The 18,782-nt window shown below is 41.4% G+C and overlaps 1 protein-coding gene across 1 annotated transcript in view; it reads right to left on the bottom strand.

Annotated features, from left to right (window-relative positions):
* Positions 1 to 16,063, bottom strand: part of mpc1 (mitochondrial pyruvate carrier 1) — a gene marked incomplete at its 3' end in the record, with an annotated part of 90,856 nt that extends 74,793 nt beyond the window's left edge. The window contains exon 1 of the mRNA XM_080849009.1: positions 16,060 to 16,063. The remainder of the gene's footprint in view (positions 1 to 16,059) is intronic.
* Positions 16,064 to 18,782: the final 2,719 nt, after the last annotated feature.

Raw genomic sequence — 18,782 nt, 5'->3', positions numbered from 1 at the left:
GTTTACCTCTTTGTGGAGGACATAGAAGCATTCATCTCTTTTTGCCATTTTGAATAGCATTTCCCGTAGCTACATATGTAACATGTTTTTGTTTTCACTGGCTACAAAGTTTGCAATTATATGGCTATTTAGAGCATTGTGTGACATGCTGGTGTTACTGTAAATAGGCTTTAAAAGTTCTCTTTTCTGCCAAAAAAACTTCTTAGAGTGAAAAACTAAATAATCTAAATAATTAATAATTATATTTAGAATTATATTTACAAATCTGGTCAAATAAAGCTGTTTCTAAGATGGCTCAATTAACCCTGTCAGCTTGATCAATTCACCCCTTTCATGGGGCAAGTTGAGCCACAAGACTGCTCTTTTTTTTTTAACCGCATATTTTATTGTCTATTTGAGTCTCACTGCTAATGTTTCACTTGATGGCAAGCATCCTGAACTTGTGTTGTTTGCCTTTGTCTTATTCCTGTCTTGTGTTTCCTTGGCTTCCCTTACCCCTCTCTCCCCTACATAAAGGCTAAGACAGATGGTATGGTTAAACCTCTGTGGATGTTTATAGTAGCTTTTACACATCGATGCTAAGTAGGTTATCAAACTCAACCCAGATGGCAGCATTGTTTCAGTGACTATGGCCACCGAAATGCTCTGACGCGGATGATATTTCATACATATGTATAATTGAATCATCCAACTTAATAATCACCACAATATGTATGTGCTGTAGGCTGCGCGATAAGATGTAGCAACCTTAAATGGCTGTAAATGAAAGAACATTCATTTTGACCCCAACTAATTTCCTTTTTCTTTTTCAAAACAAACACAAGCCCGTGAAGTCAAAGTCAAAGTCAAAGTGTGTATATTGTTGCATGTACCAAATTGCTTCAGCACAGCAAAATTCTTACGACTTGGCCTGCATTATCATCTACGCAGTAGACGTCATACAGATAACATATACCAAAAAAAAATAACATAAAACACTATAACACTATAACAATAAAACATATAACATATAACATTAACATTCAACAATTAAAAGTAGAAACCTTTCATGTCCACTATCCAGTTAACATCTTGTGACTGACACTTCTGGGGAACTCTACCGGTGATCACTAAACATCCATCAGCACAGTAAATTGAGTCCATTGTTTATTTTGGATTATACCAAGTCTGCTCTGGATTGGAAGCTTAGCTTTATCAGCCAATCCGACACATCCATCAGCCGATGTGACACAATCACCTGTGTGACGTTGAGTCTGCAGCCTTGTCTGAGGTGAGACGAGAAGAGTGTCTGAGGTGAGACGAGAAGAGTGTCTGAGGTGAGACGAGAAGAGTGTCTGAGGTGAGACGAGAAGAGTGTCTGAGGTGAGACGAGAAGAGTGTCTGAGGTGAGACGAGAAGAGTGTCTGAGGTGAGACGAGAAGAGTGCCTGAGGTGAGACGAGAAGAGCCTGGCAATGTACTTACTCTCATAGCTACAAGAGTTTTTGCTTAACGAGCCATGGCTCTCCAGCAATTCCACTCGCAGACTTCTACCGAAAAGTCACTTTGACCTAAGGACAGGGGCACACGTGACTAATCATCTGATGTAGTGTAGCATGTGCAATGGCAATATGGTGCAGGAGAGGGACATTAGCAGAGACATGTAGGTTCGCAGCAGCACACCAGACCTTGCAGCAAGGGGATCTCAGCTATCTCCAATTAAGCTTGGAGCAACAGGCTAATCTTCTCATTTGCTTTCCTTATTTGCTTATGTGATTGGCTATTTGCAGAAATTTTGGTCTCTGTATGAGCTTGGAGGTGCAATAACTTTCTGCATTGGATTTGCACCCAATTCCTATTATAATTCTGGTGCAAGCCTCCGAATGACAGTCTGTCTGTATGCGTGTGTGAGTGGTTGTGTGTGTGTGTGTGTGTGTGTCTGTGTGTGTGTGTGTGTGTGTGTGTGTGTGTGTGTGTGTGTGTGTGTGTGTGTGTGTGTGTGTGTGTGTGTGTGTGTGTGTGTGTGTGTGTGTGTGTGTGTTTGTGTGTTTGTGTGTTTGTGTGTGTGTGTGTGTGTGTGTGTGTGTGTGTGTATGTGTGTGTGTGTTTGTGTGTGTGTGCGTGTGTGCATGTGTGTGTGTGTGTTTGTGTTTGTGTTTGTGTGTGTGTGTGTGTGTGTGTGTGTGTGTGTGTGTGTGTGTGTGTGTGTGTGTGTGTGTGTGTGTGTGTGTGTGTGTGTGTTTGGGGGGGAGTGGGGGGGAGTGGGGGTCAAACCTGTAAAGTTGCTTTCCCCTCTTATGCTCTTCAATCTTAACTTAATCTCAACACTGGAGGTCACTTCTGTCACTACTGTATCATGCATCATATTATATATTGATAAGGGATATTGATAAGGGATATCCCTAAGCCTTATTATGGTATTGGTTATTGATCAAGGATTTCCGTTAGCCTTACTATCTGGATATTCACAGTTGCAGGCTTAGGTACTGTTTAGTGTTTAGCCATCACATCTAATCAAATCGAATTTTGAGCTTCCAAAAACACATTCCACACATCTTTTTCATTCCAAGAATATTGTATCTACTAATGCATTGCAGTAATGGTATGGTGTTGTATGTTTGTGTCCAACAAAGGTGTTTAGGCAGTTGTCTCAAACAGTTGCGAGGAGACTAATACAAATATGAATATATATGACTGAAAATGGTTTGTGTTGTTCCTTTCAACATAATGAAATTACTTTCATGTCAGTGCCCTTTGCAGTGCTGCCTTGGCGAAGTCAAGAAGCGATAAACAAACCCTTGACACTAAAAATCACTCTTGCTGTCTCATGTCTGCAGCATACTTCATGACTGTGTCACATATGTGTCTTCATACATTACTGATAATGCATCAGAGACGCAATTTATTATTTGTATCTGTATTTGATCAAATGCTTAAATGATGTGTTTGTACCTGGGAGGTAAGCAGGGAAGTCCATCATTACATCTAACACTACCTGCAGCTTCTCATCGATGAAACAAAACATTTGTGAAAATACCTTCAGTAGCATCACTACTGTCTGTACGCTCAGCAACAGGTGGGAAACTATTCCCTGACTGAAAATACTCAGTCTCCTTCTGTAAATCGTATCATTTCTTAAAAAAACAAGCCATTTTCCTCCCAACCTGTAATCTTACCCATTTTTTTGAGAGTGATGGCAAAAAAAACATTAGGCACATAAGAAGTGAATAAAAGTGTTCCTCAGGGAAGGGTCAAGTTCACTACCAAGGCGACTCAGACACAACAGTGGCTGTCTCCTCTGTAAACCTGTATTTGAAAAACTCTGCTCTGTACTCCCCATTGTTTATTAGACAGATACACTTTTGTTCCAGCACCTTCTAAAAACTGTTGACTATAAACTAAAAGAAAAACAAACTTTCCTGAGAGGAGGGTCAAGAGGCTGGTGTCCCTCCCCGCCCATGCGTCTGGGCCCTGCTGCTAATGCACTGCTCGTACTTGTGAACAGTGTAGCCTTCACTTGTGTTGAGAAAGGAAGAGACGGTCCTTCTAGATAGCAGTTAGAAACAGTGTTAGTTGGTTGATATTTTAGGAAATGGTAAAAAAAAAGGTTTTTATTGGTAACGTCATTATGGTTTCATGTTGTTTTTGGAAAGTTTTGATGTTGGAGACTGACCCCCTCGGTCATCTAGTCAAAAGATGGCATTGCTGTAAAGTGAAGTGTAAAGTGTGTTTGGTAGGAAAATATCTGAACAATACTGATTAGACTAACAATACTGACACCATCAGACAAAAATGATCTTTATTTATCCTGACAATTTGTCCTTGAACTGATTAGCTGTCTAATAGATACATACGCTCTACTATTTGGAATCTTTCATTACTCATTTGAGGTCACCATTTTTGCATTGTTGGGTAGGTATTTAAGTAGGTACGTATAGTTAGTCCTGACTCCAGTACACATCGCAGCATATGACTAGCTATTTACTAAAAGGAATCTGTAAGCCAACAGGTGTAAAATGACAGTGTTGTATGTGCAATCATGATTGCTATTGTGCTGCTAGTGTGGTATTTTTTTCCACACCCACTTATTTCTTTCAAAGGGTTATTTTAAAGACATTTTTATTCATGTGGGTACATTATGACATAATGACACGTTGACATGGTGAGCCACAAGGTGACAAAGTAATTGGTAAGTTTTACTAAGACCTAGAGGTGAGGGTTTGAAAGATTTAGTCCATTTTTAGGTTCACATGTGAGGACCTCAGCAAATGGTAACACTGATGAAATCTGACTTATCCTCCGGTCATACACTATAGCTCTTTCTCAATGCATGGAAAGACAAAGCTCTTTAGAGGTATATCATGATTTGCATTTGAGTCAAATAGATCTAATGCATGTCAAACTAGATATTATGCCAAAGTTGTAAATAATGCAAATGGCATTGCAACACCCCAGGCTTAATGACATGCACAGCATTCTCTTTCCAATTAAATATTTATATTATGCCATTTTAAACACGTATTAATGTAATTTTATGACATCTGCTAGAAGGCCCCCAAATAAAAAAAATGCTGTTCTCAACATCTGCTACAGAGCCACATGGCATAAAATGTATCCAACATACTTAAGAAAAAAACACTACACAAAGCCGTTGCTACGGTCTACACTACTACAGATATGTGAAAGGAATCTAGGCAACCGCTCAGTTTGATTTTATTATTCCTCATACCAGCAGACGACTGACCTTCTGATCATGAACTTTTGAAGTTTCCTTTCTTTATTAATCTCCATCCACATAAAAACCTCCTTTTTTATTCTAAGTACCTAACTGAGCTGAGCTCCGTGAGGATGACCTCAGTATATATCTGCTCTTTTTTCCTGTGGGCTAGAGCTTGGTGGCTTTTTAAATTGCATTTAAATCCAGTTGAAATGAATCAACAGTGGTGGTGTGGCTTAAATTTCGTATATGTTCCAGGGAATCGGATCCCCCGTGTGGTTCTGGCGGTATACAGTTATCAAGAACAGAGGAGCCAATGGGATGAATGGAGAGGGAGAAAATTAGTCTGCTGTATGGAATGAATGATTTCAACAATAACAACATGGAGAACACTTACACACCAACATGCTAAGAACAGTGTTTCAGGGCACATTGAATGTCCAGGACTTCATGAACTGAGAGTGTAAAATCCAATCTCGTTACACACAAGCAGACAGAGAGAGAGAGAGAGAGAGAGAGAGAGAGAGAGAGAGAGAGAGAGAGAGAGAGAGAGAGAGAGAGAGAGAGAGAGAGAGAGAGAGAGAGAGAGAGAGAGACACACACACACACACACACACACGGACACAGCCCTGGAAAACAAAATGTGTCCCGCCATCTGGAATCCTTCTGCTTTGTATAATATGCCACATTTCAAACAGGGCTGACATAATTTGAGAAAAAGTTCTCTGTGTGTGGCATTATATTTGAGGCACCATGTTGTGATCTGAGCGAGGGCTTTTTGTTGGTATTAGCTGAAATGCTGTAAAATGTCCTTCCAGAAAGGCTGCATATGATAAAAGCGTGGATCAAGTATTCATCAGGATTTAAAAGGAAGGGCAATGTACAATGACATCAATGACCAGAGGATCAGTAGGGGATTTCTAGTGTCTTGAAACTATTTCTGTTAACAACACCCAGATAATTGAACCTTTAAATCTAGTATGTAACAGTACTTTACAGTACTAAGCTCACAATACATTTTCACAATACATGCCTTTGAAACATAAAGTTGTGGACAAATTTCTTTTCTACTGCAATCACTTTCCCAAGACTGGTCTTAAACGTTTGTCCATAACTGCATCTAACCTACTGAATGCATTAGACCAGACATACCTACAATACATACAAGGGCACATATGCTGAACATACCCCATTCCTATTCTATTCACTACTTTAATGAGAGTATGAGTGATAAATCTATCTGTTCTGATATCTGAATAATTTATAGACCAATGCAAATGTTGAATGTTGAACAGAAACAAATATCGAAGTGCAAAACCATGCAGTGCAAAGGTCACAATTCAAGTCAGTTGATCAAACTTCACTAGCACAACAGCCCAAACTCATTATGCATGTCATGTCATCGGAAGGTTCCAGCACAGCTTAAGACTGATTAAAACATTAATCCACCTCCAGTGCGACGATGCCACGGTCGCCACGGTCGCTCCACTCCACTCCACGTGCCCCCCTGCCAGCGTCAGAGTAAACAGCCGATTTTCCCTCTGTCGGGCTGGCAACATCTGATGGAATAACGAGCGGGCAGAGCCTTCAGGGGAGATCCAGTCAGAGCTGACACCGCCTCCAGCTCTGATGTCCGGGGCCGCCACCTCGGGTGATTTCTGGCTGCGCTTGCAGGCTGACCCGAGCGACGTGCTGACTTCGTGCTGACTTCATGTCTGGCCTGACCCGGGGCCCATTATCAACACTCTCCCATGGTTTCTGTTCTTCCAACCCGACTGTGTCGCCCTGGAAGAAACAAAGGCATCCGCTCCAGGTGCCCGAGATTCACCATCTGCAGGTGCCACCTTGGCTGCCAGGCTCAGCTCCTGTTGATATTTCCCATGATTATTCCTACAACAAGGTGCTTACACTGGTACACGAAACACGGTCTGCAGGAATCGGCCTCAGAAATGGACAGCAATGAAAGCAATGTAAGCCAATGCAGAGAAAGTCATGGTCTGCATCATGTGATGTATTTATCATGTGTGACCTTGAAAATGCGTAGGGCCACACCTGTCCCTGTTCACACACCCACTGTCCCTGTTCACACACCCACTGGCCTCTCATGTTTTTAGATTTCTTCAGTTTTATTGTCGTATTAAGTTTATTTCCATTCAAAAAGTCCCTGGTTTAGCCTTGATTCGGCTCTGCCCATTTGGGCCATGTGCCAGTCTGGCCATAGAGATGGAAATCAAAAAAGACAGAGGCTTTTCCTGAGACACTGAAATGCACCATAAAATGTCTCTATGCAAGCACAATTACGCGGTTCATATTTTGATGAAGAAAATAATAGCTTGTTAACTGTTTGCGGTTGTGCGGAGTTTATTTGCATGCTATGAGCCATTTTAAGGGCATCTTGTGATGCTTTACTTCCAAATCACAACATTCATCTCACTGATAATGAAACAAAGCGAAAGGTCACAAAATTACAAGTGTGAATCACAGTCACTGTAGCGAGGGCTGGTTAGACCACACAGGAAATGTCAGCTGACAAGCACTCTCAATGGGCGATGGCTCTCATTTATCCGACAAGTACGTGTTTTATCATACAAATGCAACAGGTGCAATCTATTAGCCTCTTGAGGTGCTTGCTATGAATCAAAATAAATGAGGGACAGCGTCACATAATTGTGCTGAGGTAATTAGCATCTTGTGTTTTGTTGAGCAGCTCGTACACAGCACCAGACCGAAAGCACACCATAGAGTTGATCGGAATGCTCCAGGACTGGAAACACGTTTGTGTTTTTTTTTTTAAGCTGTTGTTGTTTCATCTGAGGAAGTATTTTTTTTGTTAGATGCTTTACCGATACTTCATTCCCAATGCCATTTTCCTTGACTTGCTTGTCACCAACGCTTTGGTTGGTCCTTGTCTGCGATGTGTAGTTCCAACAACGCCGGAGGATCACAGAGATGCTTTTTTTTTTTCATTTTCATCCGTGTTCATTTTTGATTCCATGTTCCCTACCACAGCTGAAATAAAGAAACCTGAGGCACTGGATTTTGGAGCAAAAATCCTGTGCTTTGTATTTATTTATTCAGTAGGTGTTTTTTTATCCACAGAAATGTACGTACAGTGCAAGGATAACACATGTTTTTATCACTGTGTGTGTCTGTGCTCTCCCTGGGAATCAAACTTATAACCTTGGCTCTATTGGTTGAGCTGCAGAACAGCAACAACAATCTCTTTTCTCTGAGTATTATCAAGATCAAGATAGATCATTTATAAATCTTTAAGCAGTGTATCAAGTGGACAAAGTTGCGTGTGGATCATTAAACATTAAAATTACAGATCCTTGCCACTGTTTTTTTTTTCTTTTCATAATAGTTGCTATAATCCCCCCAAAGACATTACCCTACAGGGTACGAAGTGGGAAGATTGAGATGGAAAAAAGAAAGCTTTTCTGTCTGATAGTAGAAAAGGCAGCGTCCTCATGAAAAAGTTGTTGGAAAGTTCCAGAGTGTTCCAACTTTTAAATACCAGTGGAGAAGAATCTTCACATTCCGCCAGGCTTGTACTGTTTAAGAATCTTGATGTCTATATTTCCAAGCCGGAACACTTTGTTCTTTATTTATTTTCTCAAGGCACAGAGAGCAGAGCCAGGACAGCACTGAATCTGTTTCATGCATTCTCTTCAATGTGCTTGAAGTCACATTCTCCACTGAAAACTTCTGCTGCTTTACTGTAGCATCAACCCTGACTGTAGACATTGGACAGGGCTGTGCAAAGACATTTTGGGGGGCAGGTGCAAAAAAGGGCACCCCACTCAAAAAAAATGATATACCTTTTTTTTTAACTATACCTACGGTAGTACACTATCTATCTATCTATCTATCTATCTATCTATCTATCTATCTATCTATCTATCTATCTTTCTATCTTCCATATTAAGTAGGTCTATGATTTATAGCTGAACCTGCCCATAACCCATACCCTACCGATGTCAGAGCAAATAAATGGTTAATAGGCTATTCAACAATATTTGGATATCAGAAACATATATGGTTGCATAGCCTATTAACCATGTTCACCATATTTATTTGTTATATACATTTACAAGTTGCCTTACAAAGTGGAGGTCTCCCATTTTCATCAACACGGCAATGTATCACCAGACTAGCTTTGTTGTTGATTAGCTTAATGGTAGGCTGTCGTCTATGTTAGGCTACTTGGCCCATTGCGGGTTGCATCGATATCTGTTCATAGTAATTTAATTTCATAACAGTGACAAACAATGCCAAGGCTTGGAGTACAGTGTTGTTACCTGGCTGTCACCAATGAAGGCAAGTCATGGAGACGTGTGTGCTGCTCTGCGTGGCGCTTATCTGCTGTTTCTATGGAGAGACATGTCAAAGGAGGAGGCACAGGGGCTTGTTCAGTCTCGTGGCATACGAACCCACAAACTCCAATTCTCAAACAGAGTTCTAACAGCATATTTGTATATTTATATTTATTTTGTATATTTATTATATGTGGAATTTATGTTCCGAGTACTTATATGTTATGTTATGTTATTTTATGTTATGCTATGGTAGGTTGTTGTACGGTGTCTTGTCCCAAGAATTTCAATGCCCAGTCTGACTCTGTTTTTCTGTGTATATGACAAATAAATACTTGAACTTGAACTTGAACTTGAACAGGCTTTGGATTTAAAATTGGTGCTTTATTTTTTTGTTTAAAAACTAAAATAGAAAAAAATTGAAATATCCTGTGAAAGAGGCACTCATTGAAGAATCTTTGGGGTTTTTCTACCTGGGCCCTTCTTTAAGTGGCCACTCATAGAAGAGTGCCTCCCTTCGACTGTGGAAGACAGGCAGGGAGTGGGGTGCTACATCAGAGACAGGTAAACACTGAGTCATACACAACAGTCATTTTCTACAGTTTGTGAAAATGTTTATAGAAGTAGAATAATTGAATGGACCCTTAATCTGAAATTAAATGAATGGTGTTATCTCTCCCTATCACGCCCTAATTTGGATTATTTTTTTTTGCAACATTTTTAAAATACAGTTGAAAACATGGTGAGAATGGAAAAGTAAGAACGTTAGAGAACCAACCAACCAACCAACAAACAGCAAGTTTAGTTTAGAATCAATCCAATCTCAATATGTTTCTGTCTGTGTTTTGGAGGTGTCTTGACGATGGCACAGTATGGGGGCTAGCTGTCTCATCACTAAGAAAAAAAATGCTCCAAAAAAATCAATCAGCTTCACACTCAATGAACATCTCATCAATAAAGTTCAAAGTGGACTTCACAAAAGGATCATTTTAAAGGGAGAGGAGAGTAATAACATCTCCGAGAATCAAAGCTCGGACAATCAATACAAACACAAAGAGAGTGCTAATATCACAGCGGCAACTCTCATTTGATATCTAATTAATCCTCCATAAAATGAAAACAGTCATCCTGCTGAAAGTAATTAACAATTTTGCCGTAGCAAAGGATCATGTTAATAGCTCAACTCTGTTTTATTATATCATCTGCCATAATGTGGGAACTGATTTGTTCCTCCACAACTCTGACATTATGCTTGGAGAAGTTAAGTGTTTGATGAAGCCTGTTTTTATTGGTCTGTATTTTGATGACTTGCACATTTCAAATGGCAATTTCAAAATGAGCTACACTAGCAATTCTATTGCCTGCTGATTAAACTGCTTTGGTCCATAGATGGATCTGAGAAACTAAATATGCTGTGTTTTCTTTCGTAGCTATTGTAATTGCATTAACAGATCCTCAGAGGGGAGGTCGATTTATTACCCTTATTAAAGATATTTCCCCCGCGGTGGCGTATTGCTTGCGAAAAAGGTATAAGGACATCATTTCCATCTATTCACCTGTAGATGTATTATTTCCAACTGGATTATCCCTCAGATCAACAATTTGATAATCCTAGCATACATGGCTGAGAGGAGGGTGGGTGTGTGTGAATGGATCTGTGTGTGTGCGTGTGCATGTGCGTGTGCGTGTGCGTGTGCGTGTGGGTCTGGGTGTGTGTGTGTGTGTGCGTGTGCGTGTGCGTGTGCGTGTGCGTGTGCGTGTGCGTGTGCGTGTGCGTGTGCGTGTGCGTGTGCGTGTGCGTGTGCGTGTGCGTGTGCGTGTGCGTGTGCGTATGTGTGTGTGTGCGTGTGTGTGTGTGTGTGTGTGTTTGTGTGCATTGATTGTCAGACCATTTACCCAATTAACTCAAAACACATTTAAATAGTGAAGTAACATTGAGGGAGCTGAGGCAGCAGCGGTGAAGCTTAGAACTTCTGGGTTCTTGATTGGGATCTCGAGCGTTTATGCGGTTCTGCATGAGAGAGAGGCATAATGAGCCCTCCTGTGAGCAGTGTCACATCATCTAGAGCTGCCCCCTTTTTCTCCCCCCCCTCCAACAGGAAAGAGATAAAAATGCACAGTTGTTTGGGCCTCTGGATATGAAGAAATTTTCATGTGCCATTGTCTTAATGCTCTGCCTCCCATAATTCCCGCAACAATACAAAGGATTAAGGAATGTGGGTCGTCTCCATCAGCTAGGCAGCGTTTCACAAGCCAAGTGCACAGAGAGGAGGATCCTGTGAAACCTGTGGTTAAATCAACCGTTCACAGTTGTCCTACTTACATCTCCCAAACAAAGGCTTCACCATGACAGAATGCTGCTCACTTTTTCCCCCCACTCTCTCTCTCTTGCGCTGGTTATGTAATGTTTGGGTGGTGTACAAGCACATGCTCATACACACACAGTGCAGCGACACCCATCACACACACACACACACACACACACACACACAATACTCACACTTGAACATCTATAAAAATGTACCCACACGTACGCACACACAAAAAACGTACACACACGCACACGCGCACACACACACACACACACACACACACGCACACCCCAACACTGCCTTGGCTGAGAGGAACAGCTGCAGATTATACCTGGGCACGGCTGCTGTGAAGTGCCTTAAGAGGCACGAAGCAGATGCGTTTATTAGCAGGGATCTCTCCGTTGTCACTACTAGGACCCCAGGGAGCCCCCTGCACATCTGACAACAATCTACGCCATCGCGGCCATCTCCACAGTCCGCAGTGCCGTAAAGTTTGACGTGAGCACTCTCTTGAGAAAATAGGAGGATGCATTCTGCCAAAGGACATGTTTGCTAGTGAATAATTGAAGAAGGGCACGGGTTATTTGCCTTGGTGGTCCGTGTTAAGCCTTGTTTAATTTGAGCATTAAGACCAGCAAAATTACCTGAAGCGGTGCTTAAAAAATGTGCAATTTCGAATTTGCAGCTAATTACCTGCAAGCATTTTTGCATCAAGATAAGGTGATAGCCTTGAAAACTAGATTCTCACATCATTTGATTTGGTTGCATGCCACATCATCCATTAACATCATACTATGTCTCATAGAAAACCTGCAAAAGCAATAAATATGAAAGGAATGTATTTGATTCAGTGTATCGATATGCAGCTATATTTGTGTACGTGTCTCCCCTTATAAGTAGGAGTCACAGGTGAATAGGATCAAGGCTTTGATTGCTTGGTTCAGAGCACACAATGTTGCAGCTTATATTTCTTAAAATGGTACAACCATAGAGACAGGAAACTGGATACAGGTCATATGTGCAGGTAAAATGCAGGAATGTAAGTCATTGCTATCTTAATCTTAACATCTACCCTGACTTGGATTGACATGCTTAGTGAAACGTATCTGCTTCAGAGTAAAGGGCCCTTTGCCCATAAGCACTGCGTGGAAGAATTCGATTTATCATCAGGGTTATAACATTCAGAAATGTGCCAAACAACAGCATCACATTGACTGTACCAGTAAATATCAGTAAACATAAGTGTCTTCAATGGTAAGTGAGTAATATCTATATATCTGTTGTTTAAATTTCAAGCAGAAGTGATTCTTTGGTAACCATGGGTTTTGCACTGATAAGCCAGACATTCCTCCATTGCCAGTGATGTGTTTATGACTAGCCAGCGTGTTCAGCGTTGCCTGTGGTTTTGACGTGTTTTCCCAGCCCCTCTGTTCCCCGTGTTTCCCTTGAGTGTTCGGAGCATTAGGATCCATTTAGAGCCTGGTGCACTCTCTGGTGGAAGCTTCTCTGTGGTGGCAGCTGGAGGAATACATTTCCCAGAAGGCCCCGGGGCAGTGAGTGAAGTTGGTATTGTGATTGTGTAATGGTCAGCTCAGCCAGCCCCCATATTGGAACTAATTCCAAAAGATAAATAGACAATGGCTTTATCAGGAAGCAGGCAGGCGCGCTCTGCCATGCAGTTCCATTGTGCTCTGCAGGGCCCCCTTTCTGCCTCCGACATTCTAGAACATTCTCAACAAATTGTTTTTGTTTTATTTACATTCTCTACCCCAAATTTTAGGCCTCCTATTTTGCCTTTTTTTATCGTTATAATGTGGGTCCACTCAGAAAAGTAAACAGCCAGGAATTAAAAATAGCTTTGATTGACTCAGCAGTTTGTATGAGGGATACTCCCTGTATGAGGGAGGGTAAGAAGAGAAATTACTCAGCAGTATTCCCCTTCAAATGGCACAAAAATGTAGACTGAAGAAAATCTAAACTTGGTGATGTCTTACTCTTACTGTTAACCATTGGTTGTTACCTCTTCTCAATTCCTGTGACCCCTGCTCTCCCCCCGCCTCCAAAAGAAAAATAGTCAACAGCATGTGTGTATTCAAAATCTAAGGTTAATACAAGCAATATGTAGACATAATAATACTTGCTTACTTACTTGTATTATTAACCATAATGATGTTATATTTTGTATTTACTGATTATGAAAAGTCAATTTGAGTTTCAATTCCACAGTAGTTCAGAGGAGAGTACTGTGAAACAGAAACAATACAAAGCAGGGCAGGGGACGATTTGCTTGAATGATTCATTACACTAACTTTGCTTTGACACGTCCCTGTTGTATAGAGACAAGAAAAGGTTAAAACAAAAACAATGGCCACCTGGAAAATGCATTAACCTAGGGTTCACCAAGGTTGTTCGAGCATGCACGCGAATGATGTCTTTGACACAGAGAATCGTGGCAAGGATACCTGGGACAGAGCTATCCTCCGTCAGGTAACATGTCTTGTGCGGGGGCGGCTGTTATGGAGATCTGTTTCCAATATCCGGTGTTTAATGTTGTTCACATTACCACGTGTCGGCAGGTTAATAACTGCATTATCTACTTGTTCGTCGGGCAGGCTTCCGCCTAGACTCATTACCCTCTGTTTTGTGGTTGACTGCCTTGTTTCTGAAATCCTGAGGTGTTCTGTGATCTGGACAATGCAGCACCATCTCCGGGCTGTCTGCTTTGGAGTCCTGAAGTCGATGATGAAATCCAGTAAAACCTGATATGTTTCACGCAGCCACAGGCCTGTGATTAAAAAACCAGAGGTGATGAAAACAATTCTCACTCACAGCTGTGCTATTTCAGCCTACCCCCACAGTAGATTCATCTGAGCCATCACAAAGAGATTTCAATCCAAACAAAAGACCACTGTATACACTTTTTTTCTCTCGACTGCTTTGGCACAGATCTGAAATGCTAATTACAAACAATACCCCAAAAGCCTCACAGCATCAGCTCATTGTTCACTGCAGAAAGGCATCACTCATTATTTTTCTAGTGTTGAAGCTCATTTATGCAAATGGTGAAGAACATTTATTTGCAGTTGGCTAAATGATAAATCGCCTAAGTCTTATTGTTCAGAGTGGGTCATATTTCTTCTCTGTTGAATGGTGAGGCAAATACATAGTATGTGTAGCGCCCCCTAGTACAGCTGACTACGCCACCCCTTGAGCTAACTGATATGATAAGTGTCAGAGCAAGGGGAACTCTGCCCCAATAAGTGTACAGACACAGGTACGTTTAGGAAAGTACAAAAGTATGTTCTTTATTTAATATATTGAAGGAGGTTGTACAGGCTGGTCAATAACTTCATAAAAGGTCAAGCTAAATAGGGAATGGAAGCTACGGTCTCGATACCACACGTGAATAAAGTGCACACAACCCTTAGGGCAACACACTGCAAACTTCAAGTCTTGGTGAACCACTCAGCTAAGTTAAGGATTACACAGCAATGCAACACTACTCATTCAGTGAAGAAAAGACTACGGAGACCGGCTTCCCTACAGTGTGTAAAGGCTTGACAACTACAGGGCCTGACTATGGGGAAAACACTGGACAACATAAAAGAAGGAAACCCCTCTAACCTGGGACTCACAACACGTTTACCACGACATACAACAGTCCCCAGGCTAGAGGGAAAATCAAAGTCAAGTCACTCGGAGTAGCACTCACACACATACCAATAAACACTCTCAAAAGAACAGCAGCTAGCACACTGTGAAGCTGCGTTGGTCCAAAAACAAAACAAACAAACAACAGTAAAATGTTAACCTTCCATAAGACATTTGCACATACTTCGTGATGCTTTTAATAAATAAACACATGATAGATTGCACATATCCCGTTATGATATAATAAATAAACAAACATTTGATATATTGCACATATCCCTTTGGTTAAAACATACGGCGCCGCAAGTACCCAATAGTGTTAATGTGTAAACAAAACCATCAGCCTGATTCCACATACCTGTGCACTACTAGTGCCGTGTGACACTGCTGATCAAAAACGTCCCTTTGGACCACGAGTCACGGCCACGTCGGCTCCCAAACTAACTAAACAGAAACCCAATTAATAGGTTGGCACAGATAGAAAGAGAGGCTACAGGAGAAGCGTATACAGACGTACCTTCAAATGAGCCACAGCACCCACAACGCTACCTCGCACAAACATAGAACTAGCAGCATGGACGAATTACCTGGCTAAGGACCCCAGGTGTCTGTATAAATGCCCGTCTCAATCACTGCCCCTTCCCAGCCTCTAATGATGACGTACCCAAAGTATGAGAGCAAGAAAGGGAAGAGAAACGTCAAAACACAGATTGCCTTCAAGCAACTACTTCCACAGGCTACATATGCATCTTGTAAATCATCATGATGTAGATCATCATTGTGAAAACAGTCCAACAGTTCTAATCTGCCAAGCATATATTCCATAAATTGTATCAGTATGGCGTTGTTCCACAGGGGGTCATCAGCTGTGGTGGGGATGGATATCTGTGGTCAGACAGAAGTGACAGCATGTCCACTGAGCTGGAAGGAACCCACATTGCATTCCAGTATCCTCACTTTTGCCTTCCAGTGAATCCCCCTTCCCACCCAGTGTTAGTATGTTGTACTGGAACTTCCTTACTATACAGAGCTCTTGTTGTGGTTTATTTGTTGAAATGTACTGATGTGATTCCATTGTGGTGTACGTGCTGGTCATGCTTTATTCTAGAGTGCCTATTGCTCCATTGTAATTACCCTTACATATGAGTACTGACATATAAGACAGACTGAAGACTGAATAAAGAACCTTGAGACTTTGTAATTATTTTAACAATTGTGGATTGGGAGAAGTGTACGTGTTATTTTTACATCTGCACTGAATATCTTCTACTGTCTTTCAGAGAATAAGTACACACAACAATAGTATGTTAAATATTTCTTGCACTGTCTTGCATTGGCCAAACCCCATTCTAATAAAGACCAAGATAACATTACAACCTATACAAGACCAAGACTTCAAAGTTATAAAATAAGGCTGACGCTAAGTAAGACGATATTTGCCTGAGACCAAGAAGAGAGAAAGACCTTAGATCAAAGATCTTACTTTGATCTCCAGGCAGGTCTCGAGACCAAAACTGTTCTTGACAATCATATCCCTGATTTCTTGCTTGTGTTTTACATTATTAAAGCCCCATGTTGATGAAACGTTGTATCTGTAACATAAATATTTCTCAGTTTACTATGCAACATGCGGTAGCAGTTCCTGAACCAGGGGCGGTCTTTCATACAGGCGGTATAGGCGGTCGCCTAGGGCGCCACTCAGAGGCGGGGCGCAAAAAAAAAAAAACAAGAATGTGTTTTTTTTGCGCCCCCTTCTATACCTTCAACCAATGTTTTGACATTAAAGTCAGGAGTGAAGCTCGCCTAGAGCGCCAAATGTGCTTGGGCCGCCCCTGTCTTGAACCCTAAATACCCACCAATGGACCCATAACTAAACACAGAATACAATTTCTTCACCTTCCATGCACATGTCTCATACCATAACATGTCACACCATAACATGATCCACTTGTAGGGTTAACAGCCTACCCACTGGAGGGAACTGTCTATATCCCTACAGTGCTGTTATACTGCATGATTTAGCAATGTATTTGAATCCATGTATTGGAATTCTTTAAAGTATTTGCATCACAGAGGGGAAACTGCTTTGAGTGTTTTTCTTTCTTATGACCTATGGGAATCTGTAGGGCTGAGGTGGTGTTTATGTATGTGGGTCCCCAACCGGCAAGCACAGTAGATGCCTTCAGAGAGTAGACAGTGGAGAGGTGTCATGAGTCACCTGAGGACACTTGATGTCACTCACGCCCCAAGGCCTTACCGCTTTATAGGTACTGCAGCTCTGCAGGAAAGAAAAAAAAAACTAGCATATAATCTGTTGCTAGCTGGTGAAACTGCTTCAAAAGCTCAGAATAGCCTCTGATATATTTGCAAAATGGTATCATTGATATTCATTAGGTATGTTCCAACAGACCACACAGGCCTTACAGTAACTAAAATTAATGGTGGCCAATTTCGGTGGTGTTTGTAATTCTACAACATTCAGGTTCTCCCTCATATCACAACCTTCACAAAAATGTCACAAAAAATAAAATAAAATAATTTGTAATTCATTGATTTATTTTCGCAGTGTTTCCTTAAGCAGAAACAACCAACCCATTTAGACAAAAACCAGCTTTGATCTGAATGGCTTTTGGTGTAACATTGCAAAAGAGAGGAAACAGATTAGATAGATAGATTTAATCACATTTATACAAATAGAGAAGAGTATTCATCTACAGTTGGCTAAATGATAAATATCTTAAGTCTTATTGTTCAAAGTGGACAATGCTTCTCCTCTGTTGAATGGTGAGGCAAATACATGTATGCATCTTGTAAATCATCATGATGTAGATCATCATTGTGAAAACAGTCCAACAGTCCAAGCATATATTCCATAAATTGTATCAGTATGGCGTTGTTCCACAGGGGACCATCAGGTGTGGTGGGGATGGATATCTGTGGTCAGACAGAAGTGACAGCATGTCCACTGAGCTGGAATGAACCCACATTGCATTCCAGTATCCTCACTTTTGCCTTCCAGTGAATCCCCCTTCCCACCCAGTGTTAGTATGTTGTACTGGAACATCCTAACTATACAGAGCTCTTGTTGTGGTTTCTTTGTTGAAATGTACAAAAGTGGCCTTGAACGCTTTAAGTTTTGTTCACTGCAAACATTCAAGTAAGACATGTCTCTCCTGGTGGCTCAGTAGCAAGGTGTCCAAATGTTCCTGAGTCCTGGTTCTTCCTTGGTGCATCCTCTCTCAATCCCAAATCCAAAAATACAGGCACAGTATACAATTTCTTCACCTTCCATACACATGTGTCATACCATAACATGATCCACATGTAGGGTTAACAGCCAACCCACTGGAGGAAACTGTCAACATCCCTACAGTGCTGTAATACTGCAACAGCTGTAATGTATTGACCTTACACATTATTTGTAATGAATTAAAGGGATTTATAAAGGAGAAATTTGGAGGAGTGTGGAGGAAATTTTTAATCTTTTTGCATTACAAAAAAAAAAAATCAGTTTTGTGTGTTTCTCGATCTTATGACCTGGCCATGGAAATCTGTAGGGCTGTGGTGATCAGTGGCGGTTTTAGGCACGGGCGACCCGGGCAGCCGCCCGGGGCGGCACTTTTTCATGACACGTGAGGGGCGGCACGAGCACTTAAAAAAATAGTAATAATAATCTGGGCCGCGAAGCGCTTTTCTATTTCTATATATCATATCACTGCGTGAGGAATTGGCAAATTGGCGCCCCCTGGCGCTCGGAGGGGATATCGCCCGGGGCGTAATTCCATGCAGAACCGCCACTGGTGGTGAT

The sequence above is a fragment of the Sprattus sprattus genome, assembly GCF_963457725.1.
Source record: "Sprattus sprattus genome assembly, chromosome: 12".
NCBI classification, from domain to species: Eukaryota; Metazoa; Chordata; class Actinopteri; order Clupeiformes; family Clupeidae; genus Sprattus; species Sprattus sprattus.
The sequence above is the reverse complement of the archived record's forward strand: the minus strand, read 5'-3'. Positions and strand labels throughout refer to the sequence as shown.